Source organism: Enhydra lutris, unplaced genomic scaffold (genome assembly GCF_002288905.1).
Source record: "Enhydra lutris kenyoni isolate GAN:26980312 unplaced genomic scaffold, ASM228890v2 scaffoldscaffold48, whole genome shotgun sequence".
NCBI lineage: Eukaryota > Metazoa > Chordata > Mammalia > Carnivora > Mustelidae > Enhydra > Enhydra lutris.
The window spans coordinates 11,633,579-11,644,370 of record NW_019154132.1 but is presented as its reverse complement, the minus strand read 5'-3'; the positions used below and the strand labels follow the sequence as shown (position 1 = coordinate 11,644,370).

Sequence of the window (10,792 nt, the reverse complement as noted above, 5' to 3'; positions counted from 1 at the left end):
CCCTTTCAGCTGAGAAACATTCCCCTTGCTTTTGTGGCCAGTATGAGGATGACAGCAAACTTTCATCTTCCCTGACAAGATAACTCAGACACTTTCCTCAGGGAAAGGCGATTGATCATTTGGTTCTGCTCAAGGATAACATGGAGTGTATAAAAGCACTCACACAGCTCCATTCTTTATAGTCACCTCCTTTGAAAACAGATGAGGACACACAGGATGTTCTTCATTAGACAAGGACCCCACTTGTGATTTTTATTTCTAAAGGCTCTTAAGTACTGGGAGGCATGACAAGAGGCCATTTCTGCTCTATAATGCAGACCAAAAGAGCTCTCCTCAGGCCCCCGAACATGCCTCTTGCCTATCTACCCTGACATTCATTTCTCTACTCTCTGAACTCTTAAAAGCTCTTTCGACCCACAGCTTATTGCAAAATGTTTACTATACTGGGTCCTGTGTTCTCCTCTTATGTTTCATATTGTTTCAGGAAGATTTAAAACTTCTGAAGAGCAGGGGACCCACCAAACACTCCTTTAGTAACCCTTGGAGTGCCTTACACAATGCTGAGTACATGAATCATGCTTAACAATTAAAGTGACTGATATGTTCCCAAGCACATAGTGTAACAAGGACATGTGAGAGAAAATTAATTGTTATGTCATTTTTTTTGAATTTTTTTAAAATTTTTGATTCTGTTTTCTGTTTTTTATAATGAGTTCTTTTTAAACCATGTCATACATTTCCCATACTGATATCACATGATCCATTATAATATAGGCAGGGGGATTTACTAACGGTGGGGCGTGCCATCCCTCCATCGCTTCAGCCAGAAAGTTCAACCTGCAGCTCCTCGTTCCTGCGCACCTTGACAGCATGCCTCTCCTTTTCCTGCAGACGTTCAATAATAGCAGCTAGATTAGCCTCACGGTTTTCTTTAATTTGTTCCATTTTCAGGATCAGCTTTTCCTCCGCCATTTTGCTGAAGTTGTTGTTCTCCTCCAAAGCCTTCTGGAGGACTTCTCACTCATGTTCTCTCTTCTCTGCCAATTGCTTCAGCACCTGGGCCTCCCGAGACTTTCTTCTTTCCTCTGCAGCCTCCAGTTTTTTCTGGATCTCCTCCAGAGACAGGTCTTTCTTCTTTGGAGAAGCTAAAGTCCGTGGGGCTTCTGAGATGGGAGATGGTGGCTTCAGGATCAGCTCAAAAGCCTGGCCAGAGGCACATTTGTTGATTTGCTTCACTTCCATATCGTCATAAGTATAGATGTTGATGTTGCGAGGTTCGGGGTAAAAGCGAGAGCAGATCAGTGACAGCATGGACAGCTCCTTCATTTTTTCCTTGTAGGCCATTGCTGTTTTAGCCATTGTAGGGATGTGCAGATGCTGAGCGGTTGCGAAGGCGAAGGGTCCATCTACAGCTGTTATGTCATTTTTTAAAGGCAACTTGACAAGTAGCCATCACCAATTTATAACTGAACATTATGGTCTTTCTGTGACCTAGATAACAATGCTCCATGACCAATGACGCATACTGTTGTCTGTCAACGTGAAGTTGATTTTTCAGCAATAGAATTGGAACAGCATCACGGTGTTGAGCCTAATCAGGATACACCTACCTGAGGAATTCTGTGTACCATTCTGTGGTCATACCTTAAAAATGATATCTGAGAACCACAGAGACACATGGGAAGGCATTCCAAGAGTAAAGTGATTGTATGCATTATTTTAGGAAAAATAATTGACATACTGGAATTCTTTATTCTTTTTTTCAGACTACAGAGAGAATGATAAGAAACACAATTAAAACTTACAATATCATGAAGATAAAAAGAGACTGGCTGCAGAATTACCTACTAAATCCTGTAATTCTACTACCCAGAGACACCTGGCAAAAACAAGCTTGGAGAATCCCTTATTTAGTGATCATATGACTAAAGATGTAAAGAAACCATAGAAGGATTGAAGAGGTGGAGAGAGTTGTAATATATTATTAAAGAAATCAGGAACACTTGGGGTTCTATAGATTAACCATCACTTCCTGCAAATATCTTACTTGATGTTCTTTTCAGACACATATTACTGAGGGGATGAGCATTTTGGGCTTTTCTCTTGTCATATATGTCAAATTGTTATTTCCAATCTGAAATTAGTTTTTATTTTTCTGGATTCCTACAGCATTTAATCTGTACCAACAATAACAACATTGGTACATCTGTACCAACAAGTATGTAATCTACATACTTTCTGCCTTTTATTACAATTATGTGCATACCATTTATCCTATTAGATTTAGAGATTCTTAACAGAAATAATGATAAGGATGATGATGATGATGATGACAATAATAAGAACTAAAATTTATTATGATCTTACTGTGTGCCATTCTTTAGTAGGCAACATTGATTCACATGTAGTCACATTGCATGTTTATCTTTGTATGTCCATTAGGCCTACTATCACTTGGAATAAAATTATCTATGAAATCAACAAGTGGTAAGCAAGTTCAGTGGATTATTTTCCCTTTGAGTAAACTGGAAACATAGGCACATTTGATTGAGATCTAAACACATGACTGGTTTTTCTCTCTTTTTATGATTTTTCAGAAGCCTCTCCTATCAGGCAGGGAGGATCCATGCCTTCTGAGTGTATGCTTCCCTGCCAGTCCCTAGTGCGTGGTAACTACCTAATAGGTTCTCAGAAAATACTCTTTGACAGCATCAATGATGATAAAGCAATGATGGTATGCATAAGCAATGATGATAGCTTGGGGACATCACTGTAGGTTACATAGAGTTAACATGCTACCTTTTCAAATTTGCAATGGAATTAATATGCAGTGTTCCATAAAGATCATGAGGTCTAGGATATATATATATATTTATATATATATATATATATATATATATATAGAGAGAGAGAGAGAGAGAGAGAGAGAGAATGCTTATATCATTCACATGTTCCAGATAAGCTCTTTAAAGAGTTTGAGATGTCCCTGTGTGTTTCTACCTAATTTGTCTACATCTCTGAAAGTGGGTGGGTTCTAAAATGCCTGGGTTTGAAACCTTTGAATACCATGAAAATAGTAAAAGAGAAACTGCAAGTGTTATTCTCAAGCTCTACAAGGTTTAAAAATAAATTACAAACATCCTCAAGAAACTCCCATTCTTGGGGAAATTATTAACTTGTGAGTAATGTGAAGACATTCTCAATAGATTCCCAGTTACATATCCCATGGTCTTCACTGTTTACTCTTTAATTACAGTGAGACAGTCTCATACTTCTTGTGGACTCTCAAATGCATGGAATGACCCAATGAAGATAATTCCTCTTCCTACTCCATTTCCTGGCATTTTCCAGGGGGTGCAGTCTCCTGAGGGACTTTACTCTGGTTCAGCAGAGGTTGGGAGGAGAAGGCCAGGGGATATGAAAGTAGACAGCCGTGGCAACTTTGAATTCTCTCACTATCCTGAAGAGTTCTTCAGTGGTCTGTCTTTGCAAGAGTCTGTGGAATTTGCCCCAAAGAGAAAGTTCGATCCTATAGAGCTTTCTCTTTTTTCTAATTAGGAGAATCTTAGATCCTGGCACTCAAAGTTGCCTGTTTCTTTTTGGTGGTGGGCAGTAAGTCAAAATGGCTGAATTCCCAAGCTTTCTGAATCTATGTGAAAGTTCTCAGCCTCTACCCAAGCCTTTTTCACTGCCAAGTGGTGTGATAAAACTTGTGAGAACAGGTTTTCCTTGTGAGGTAGCTGATGCATCTGCATCTACTTCTGGCACAAAACCAAAGGGAAAAAGGGCTTGGAGAAACCTTACAGAACATAATAAGGGGCTGCTTAATATGAATTTGCTTTGGGAGTTTAATGATTGTTTCAGTGGATGTGATTTTTGTCCAACCTTTATTCAAGCAGTTTCTCCCTGTCATAGCACTCACACTTAGCTGTAACCCAGCTTAACTAGACAGGACCTAGGTAAGCCACTTTTATTTGGATGAATTATAAGACTTTTCCTGTTCAACATGATCAACATGTGGCTCAAGAGGTCTTTTTCAACAATGAAACTTCACTATAATAGGGTCTTAGGCCTGTAGTAAGTATCAGAGATTTCAAAGGGCTTTGACATGACAACACTTGATCCTAAGAGAGAATTGCTCCATCTGTCTGATAAATTCATTGATTCTAATATCTCAGTAAAGGAAATGTTTTCTATTTTCCATCCTTTCCCTTTAATAAGAAATAGAGTCAAAAGCTAAAGATGTATCCTTGGTTTTTCTTCAGAAACAAAGAGAGCAATACTGTTGTATTCTCCAGGGACTGAGATTTCAGCTAGTCTCTGATGATGTCACCATGATCACTTTTAACTTTTGTTTAGCCCTCCAGTTAGACACAAAGAAGCAGCCATGAGGACTGGGTTCTCAGTTCTACCATGAAAAACCCACCGCTGTGTAGTACATGTTGGCAGAGAGTCTATGCAAACCTCAAGATCACCAACCAATGTAAACTTATAAAATGCTTTACTGGTTATCTCATTGAACTCTTAAAACAATACTTTGGGGGAAGATGCTATTACTTCTTATTTTATAGATGAAAAATCAGAAAATTAGTGAGATTAAGTCACTTGCACAAAGTCAGGTAGAAGGTGGATTGAACCCATGTCTTTTGACTCATTGACAATGGAGTAAATTTACTACAACCTTGCTATTCAAAGCATGTTCCTTGGACCAGCAGCATCAGCATCCCCTGGGAGTTTGTTAGAAATGGAGGATCTCAGGCACTCCTCAGACCTACTGAATCTGCATTTTACCCAGATCTCAAGTAATTTGTATGTGCATAAAATATGAGAAGTATTGCTCTACAACATAACTATTCCCAGCCACAGGGAAGTTCAGTTGAAGCCCCAAATGCAGAGTGACCTAGGGAGATTAATGTGTTCCTGGGAAGAATATTACAGCAAGCTCACTCTAACTTTGTATTATTTATTTGTAGTTAATGATCAAATTTGAATCCCTCCAGCTTTTCCAAGTCTAGTAAAACAGAATCTCAACCTCTGTGAGGCAGATGGATCTTTGTTCAACACTCTCTTGGAGGGGGAAAGGCATTGTCTTCATGTGAATCTTTTTGAAGAACCTTAAATGAAAACACATTCAATTCCCCTGTTAATGTTGGGAGTCCTAGCTAAAAGCCCATGTGGCTTGAATGCTATTGGAGGTATTCATAGATAAGTAATATTGATTTTTGCTTGAATGAAAGATAACTTAGTAGTAGGGGATGGGTAGTGGTAGGGAATGGGAAGGATTGGGAAGAAGAGAGTTGTAAAGACGCATGGGGTAGCAGGGAATCCAGCTGCCTCTGACTTCATTCCTCTGCCCAATAAGCATCCTTTACCAAAGAAGGCTGAATAGGCTACTCAAGGCCTGTCTTTAAGATGTCCCTATCTAAATAAAAATATTTCTGGATTCTTTTCACCTTCCCTTCTTCCCAGTTTCTCGTAACAGTGGTCAGGAAACCAAAAGGTATGATTTCAGATATTGGGAACATCCAGCTATCCCATATCCCAACCACCACTGACCTCCTATGCCAGGAATTTCATTAACCAATGTTTTTGCTCAAGGCATACTCATTCATATTCTAGAAATCTCTGGGTGGTTAAGAGCCGTGGGTCCTACTGCACATACATGAAATTTGGGGAAAAGATTTCAATCCCCAAGGTTAACTTGTTTGTTTGGGACATTGGGACTCACAAATAGACTCTTCATGACAAAATGACTCCTCTTTCTACCTCCCATTTTGAGTGTCCTGGGTGCAAGAGACACCCACCTTATTGGACAGATGTGATTCCTCTCTTTCTGAACAGGCTGCCCATATCTCTGATGCAAGGCACGATCCAGGCTGCTTAGGTAACTTTGTATTATTAGAGGACAAATGTGTGACAGTTTTTAGCATTATCTTTCTCACACTGTGGATGTTCCATTTGATCAATTGTACATGAGTTTGACCCCCATGTATATTGTTTCATCTTTTTCTGTTCTAGAACAAATATAAGAGCTCCAAGCACAGTCTGTCTAGACACTAGTCCAACTTGGCCTCTAAGAATCCAAATCCAGTGTGCCCTACCTCATTGTTCAAGACTCACACCAACCTTCGAATTCTCCATTATAAATCTCTAGGAATTCTAAATATTCCATGTTAACCTAGTATTGAGCTCTCGCTTGTGCCTTTTGATTTCTAGTTCTGTTTCTGACCTTAGTCTCTACACAGTGATGATTATTTTGTTCTAGCAAATCTCTGCCCCAGACAGCATCTTTGTATTGAAAAATTGACCTCCAATTCAACATAAAAGCGTTTGTTGAAGTAAGTAGTTTATTATGTAATCAATGAAGAACATTTAGTTGTTTTATAGCAAGAAACTGATATGATTCAGTCTGTATTTTAGAGACCTCGCTCTTGAAGCTGTGTGAAGAGTAGAGCAGAAATAATTAAACAGGTTTCAACCTCAAAATGAATGACACTTTTCTCCCTACCTAAACTGTGAGATTTACCAGAAATTGCCATGTAAGTAGTACATATAAAGCATTAGATAAATGCGATGTATAAGAACAGTTGTTTTCTTTTTTTAACATCATTTCACACACACACACACACACACACACACACACACAATCTGGACAAAAAAAATGAGCTCTTAAAAGATCTATTTTGGCTATCCATTGTTGAGTGACAAATTACCACAATACTTAGTTGGTTACAAAGATTAGTGTTTTTGTTTTTTTGTTTGTTTGTTTTTGTTTTTATTTCCCACAATTTGGGCAGTTCTCCTTTCCATGATGTTGCAGTGGTGTTGGGACAGCCGGAAGGTTCAAAATGACTTCCACCACATGGCTGGTAGTTGGTCCTTGTGGCTATCTGGGAGTTCAACTAGGAGCTTCAGTTCTTCTTCATATGAGCCAATCCACATATCTACTCGGGCTTCCTACTAGTATGGTGGTAGGAATACAAGAAAGAGCCTTCCAAAAAGTAAAGGAAAATTTAAGACTTTTCCTTTAGGAAGGTACACAGTGTGATTCTGCAGTATTATATTAGTCAAAAGACGTCACAGGCCATCTTAGATGCCGGGAGGGGATGGAGAAGGAAATAAGTTCTGCCTGTTTAGGACAGAATGGCAAGATCATAGTTCAAAAGAGCTATAGAATGAAAGACATTGTTGTAGGCACCTTTGAAAATGGAATGCACTTGTGTGATGAGCACCAGGGGAAGTCCAGAAGTGCTGAACCACTATTATACACCTGAAACGAGTATCACACTGTACATTAACTAAATGGAACTTAAATAAAAAAAATTTTAAAGAAAAGAAAAAGAGAAAATATAGTCTATGGTGAGGTATTTTAAAAGTCTTATTGTGTGGCACTTGAAATATTCAAAATGGTGAGGAAAATATTCTATCCCTCTAAGAAAATAAATAATAAGATGCCTGAGATTTTGATAGCCCTCCTGTTATAGAGGTATATTGCTATCCAATGGGTTCAATATATTCCTAATCAGTACACAGGGTGGAAAAGGGTCATAGTTCATTTTCACTACTTGAATGAAAGTACTAGTTGACACAAACGAATGGAGCAACCCAAATATATTAACCTGTAGCAGTACATTTCGGGTGCTCCCCACTGCTAGCACTAGACTGGGCATGGTGGGCTGCACAGGGAGAAAGAGGCAGTCTTGCCCTCTAGCGCTAGCCCACAAGTCTTGCAAACTTAGATGTATGCTTGCAATGAGAATCCCACTAGCATGGAGCACCCAAAAATCTACCTAGCCATATACTTCTGAAAGCCCTGGAAATTTGGCTAAACCTATCAAGAACTTAATGGAAACAAATTAAGGAATCATTGTTTGAGTTGCTACAATGCTTTAAAAAAGAAATGGTTGGTATAATGTGGTATAGGGTAAGATACAGACCACTCTTCTGGGGGCACTAGTCATAGCAGCATGGTCAAATTAAAACTGGAGGCTTACTGGGGAGTCCAGGAGGTTTGGAAGGAGAAGGCAACAATCTTGAGCATATTATCCAGGCATGAAGCTCCCAATGGCCTGGGCCCTTGTTGTCACAGCTTAGTGTAGGATCAGAAGCTTTGTTACATGACCTTGAACTCAACGGAGAGAACTGTTTCAACTACCATGTTTCGGTGAACTCTGGCAAGACAAGAACTGGGCACTCTAAAATAATCTGGTGGTTTTATCAGAGTAAGAGACAATAATGTGATTTGTCTGTTGGCATGAGCCAAAACTTTCTTGTTTTATATCATGAATAAAAAGTTGGGTCTCAACCTGCCTGGAAGGAGCAAACACATAGTAGGTACTCAGCCATTCTTGAGTGGATAATTGCACGATTGGAATAGACAAATTAACCAGATTTCCAAGTCTCCCCATCTGCCCTCAGTTCCCACCTTGCATACACATGCCTACTGTTTGAATTGCCTTCAAGGACCCAAGAAACTATAAGCTGCTTCAGATTCAGGGACATTTAGGCGAAAGTTTAGTACACATTTCCTAAATCGAAACTGCACAGGCATTCATTCATCTACTACTTGCGAACAGTTGCTTTCCATAGCTAGACACTCAGCAGTTTTAAGTAAGAAACAGGTCTCAAGTGGAAAATATTTGTACAGGGAACAAAAGCAAATGGTGTTGTGTTTGCCAACGACATCTTGGAGAACCAGTGGATAGTAAAAGAGGGAAAACAAAGAAGCCCGATATTATAATATGCCTTTCTTTCAAGCACACACATACACAAGACCAAAATAATGCAAGCCCCTTTAAGGGGGAACATATCTGGCAGAAATAATTACTCTATACTTATTGCTGTTGGAGTTGTGGCCCAACAGGGGAATAAAAAGTACAAGGCAATGAAGTAGAGCTGCAAGGGGGACCAACGGGCGTTGAGCAATTTACAAAGTCTCAGTTTGTTCTACCTGGAGAAAGGAGTGTATATTTTAAAATATCACATTTAGTTAACACTTGGAGAGAGGAACCTAAAGGCTCACACAGTGATTCTAGGCAGCTTTTGTATGAAACAGATGAAGAGGAAAAAACCTGATTAGGCACTGGCCTTAAGCACAGTTTCCTTGGATTTCCTTTTTCCTCTTTACCATATAATAACATGGCTGAAAATTAGTTCTGACAGCTAATCAGGGTGAGTGGCTCTTTCTTTTCCTGGAGTGGTTAACAAGTACTGTGCATTTTGCCAACACACCATACTATTGAATGGGTGTGGAAAGGAGAGAACTGATTAGTTATTTCATTGCGGCCAACTCTGTGCCTCCCTTCAGTTGAATCAGAGGGATCCTGTGGTTCCTTGGGTCTGGTATGTGTCTGAGGGCAGTCTGGGAATGTCAGAATTCAGTTCTGCTAATATGGTGGCTCTTCTCCCTCCCTACTGGTCCTCGTGTACCCCCCCATCTGTTTCCAATGTCTCCCACTCATAATTACTGCTGTTTCTGACGGCATATTGGAAATCTGTACATAAAGATGGAGTGTTGGCCTATATTTAAGCTATGGAATGATAAAGCAGGAATTAACTAAAGACAGAAGAACAAAATCCAATCCTGGCTGACTCATGATAGGACAAGAATTCGTGTGTAAAGGTCAGATGTGAAGTCAGGTCCTCCCCCAGGTGAGCAGGCAGGTGCTTCCATCACTAAGGGGTGTCTTTTACTTGGTTGAAGGGAGTTTGCCTCACCAAGAGTTTTGTTTTTTCAGCTTGGAATGCAAAAGGACAACCATTGCTAAAAGGACTACAAAGGACTGGAATGGAGATAAAGAGCTTTAAGACACTCAGATGAAAGCTGTGCAAAGGAGTACAGTGATTGCTACACAAATTAAAAATAATAGCAACAACAAAAGTGGTCAAAGGGTGATATCTGGGCCAAACACAGCCCACGGATTCCATGACACCTGCCCTGGAGCTGATCTCCTTTGAAATCCGGAGGAATATCTCCAAAACTACAGTTTCTGACATGTCCCCTTCCTAGGGAAGGAGCCAAAGGAACAGGTTCTGGGTTTAATGGGCAACATGACAAGCCAAGACCTGAACTGTGGCATCTCTGACTAAGCTGAGGGTAGCCATGTCCACATCAGTGAGCTGGGATGCTTGGTCATGCTCACTATGCTCTTGGCTGGGCTTCTGGAAGTTCTCCCTTTTAGGTCATCCTTTGAGGGAGGAGTGGACACTCATATTTTCCAGGCCAGTTTTCGTTGGCCTTCTGGAAGGAAGTACCCCTGAAACAAGAGCGAGCCTTTCTCAGCACAAATGTCCTGGCATTTTGGGGCTCTGTTTTGCTGTGTCCCTGCAAGAAGGTCAAAGAAAAAAGTAAAAACAAGTCTTCAAAATTGCTTAAAAATTGCACCGGCTGTATTTTGGTTGGATGGACACATGCCCTCTCTTTTTTTTTTTTTTAATGTGCTAAAATACACATGACAGAAAACTTATATTTTATTTATTTTAAAAATGTACAATTCAGTGGCATCAAGTATGGTCAAAATGTTGTACAATCACTAGCACTCTCTAGTTCCAGAACTTTTTCATCACCCTAAAAGGAACTGGTACCCTTTAGCAGTCAACCCCCAACCCCCCATTCTTACCTTCTCTATTCTAGGCAGCCCCTAATCTGCTTTTGGTCTCTATGGACTTGCCTCTTTGGGATATAGCATGGAAAGGGAATCATACAATACGTGGCCTTTTGTGTCTGGCTTCTCTCATTTAGTATAATGTTCTCAGGGTTCATCCATGTCAGGATTTCATTCCTTTTATGGGT

General features: G+C 39.9%; 1 pseudogene across 1 annotated transcript; it reads right to left on the bottom strand.

The window, feature by feature from the left end:
- Positions 1-691: 691 nt before the first annotated feature.
- Positions 692-1,409, bottom strand: LOC111156721 (annotated as a pseudogene). The gene has a single exon (XR_002641251.1). The product of XR_002641251.1 is annotated as a stathmin-2 pseudogene (transcript).
- Between the last annotated feature and the right edge of the window lie 9,383 nt (positions 1,410-10,792).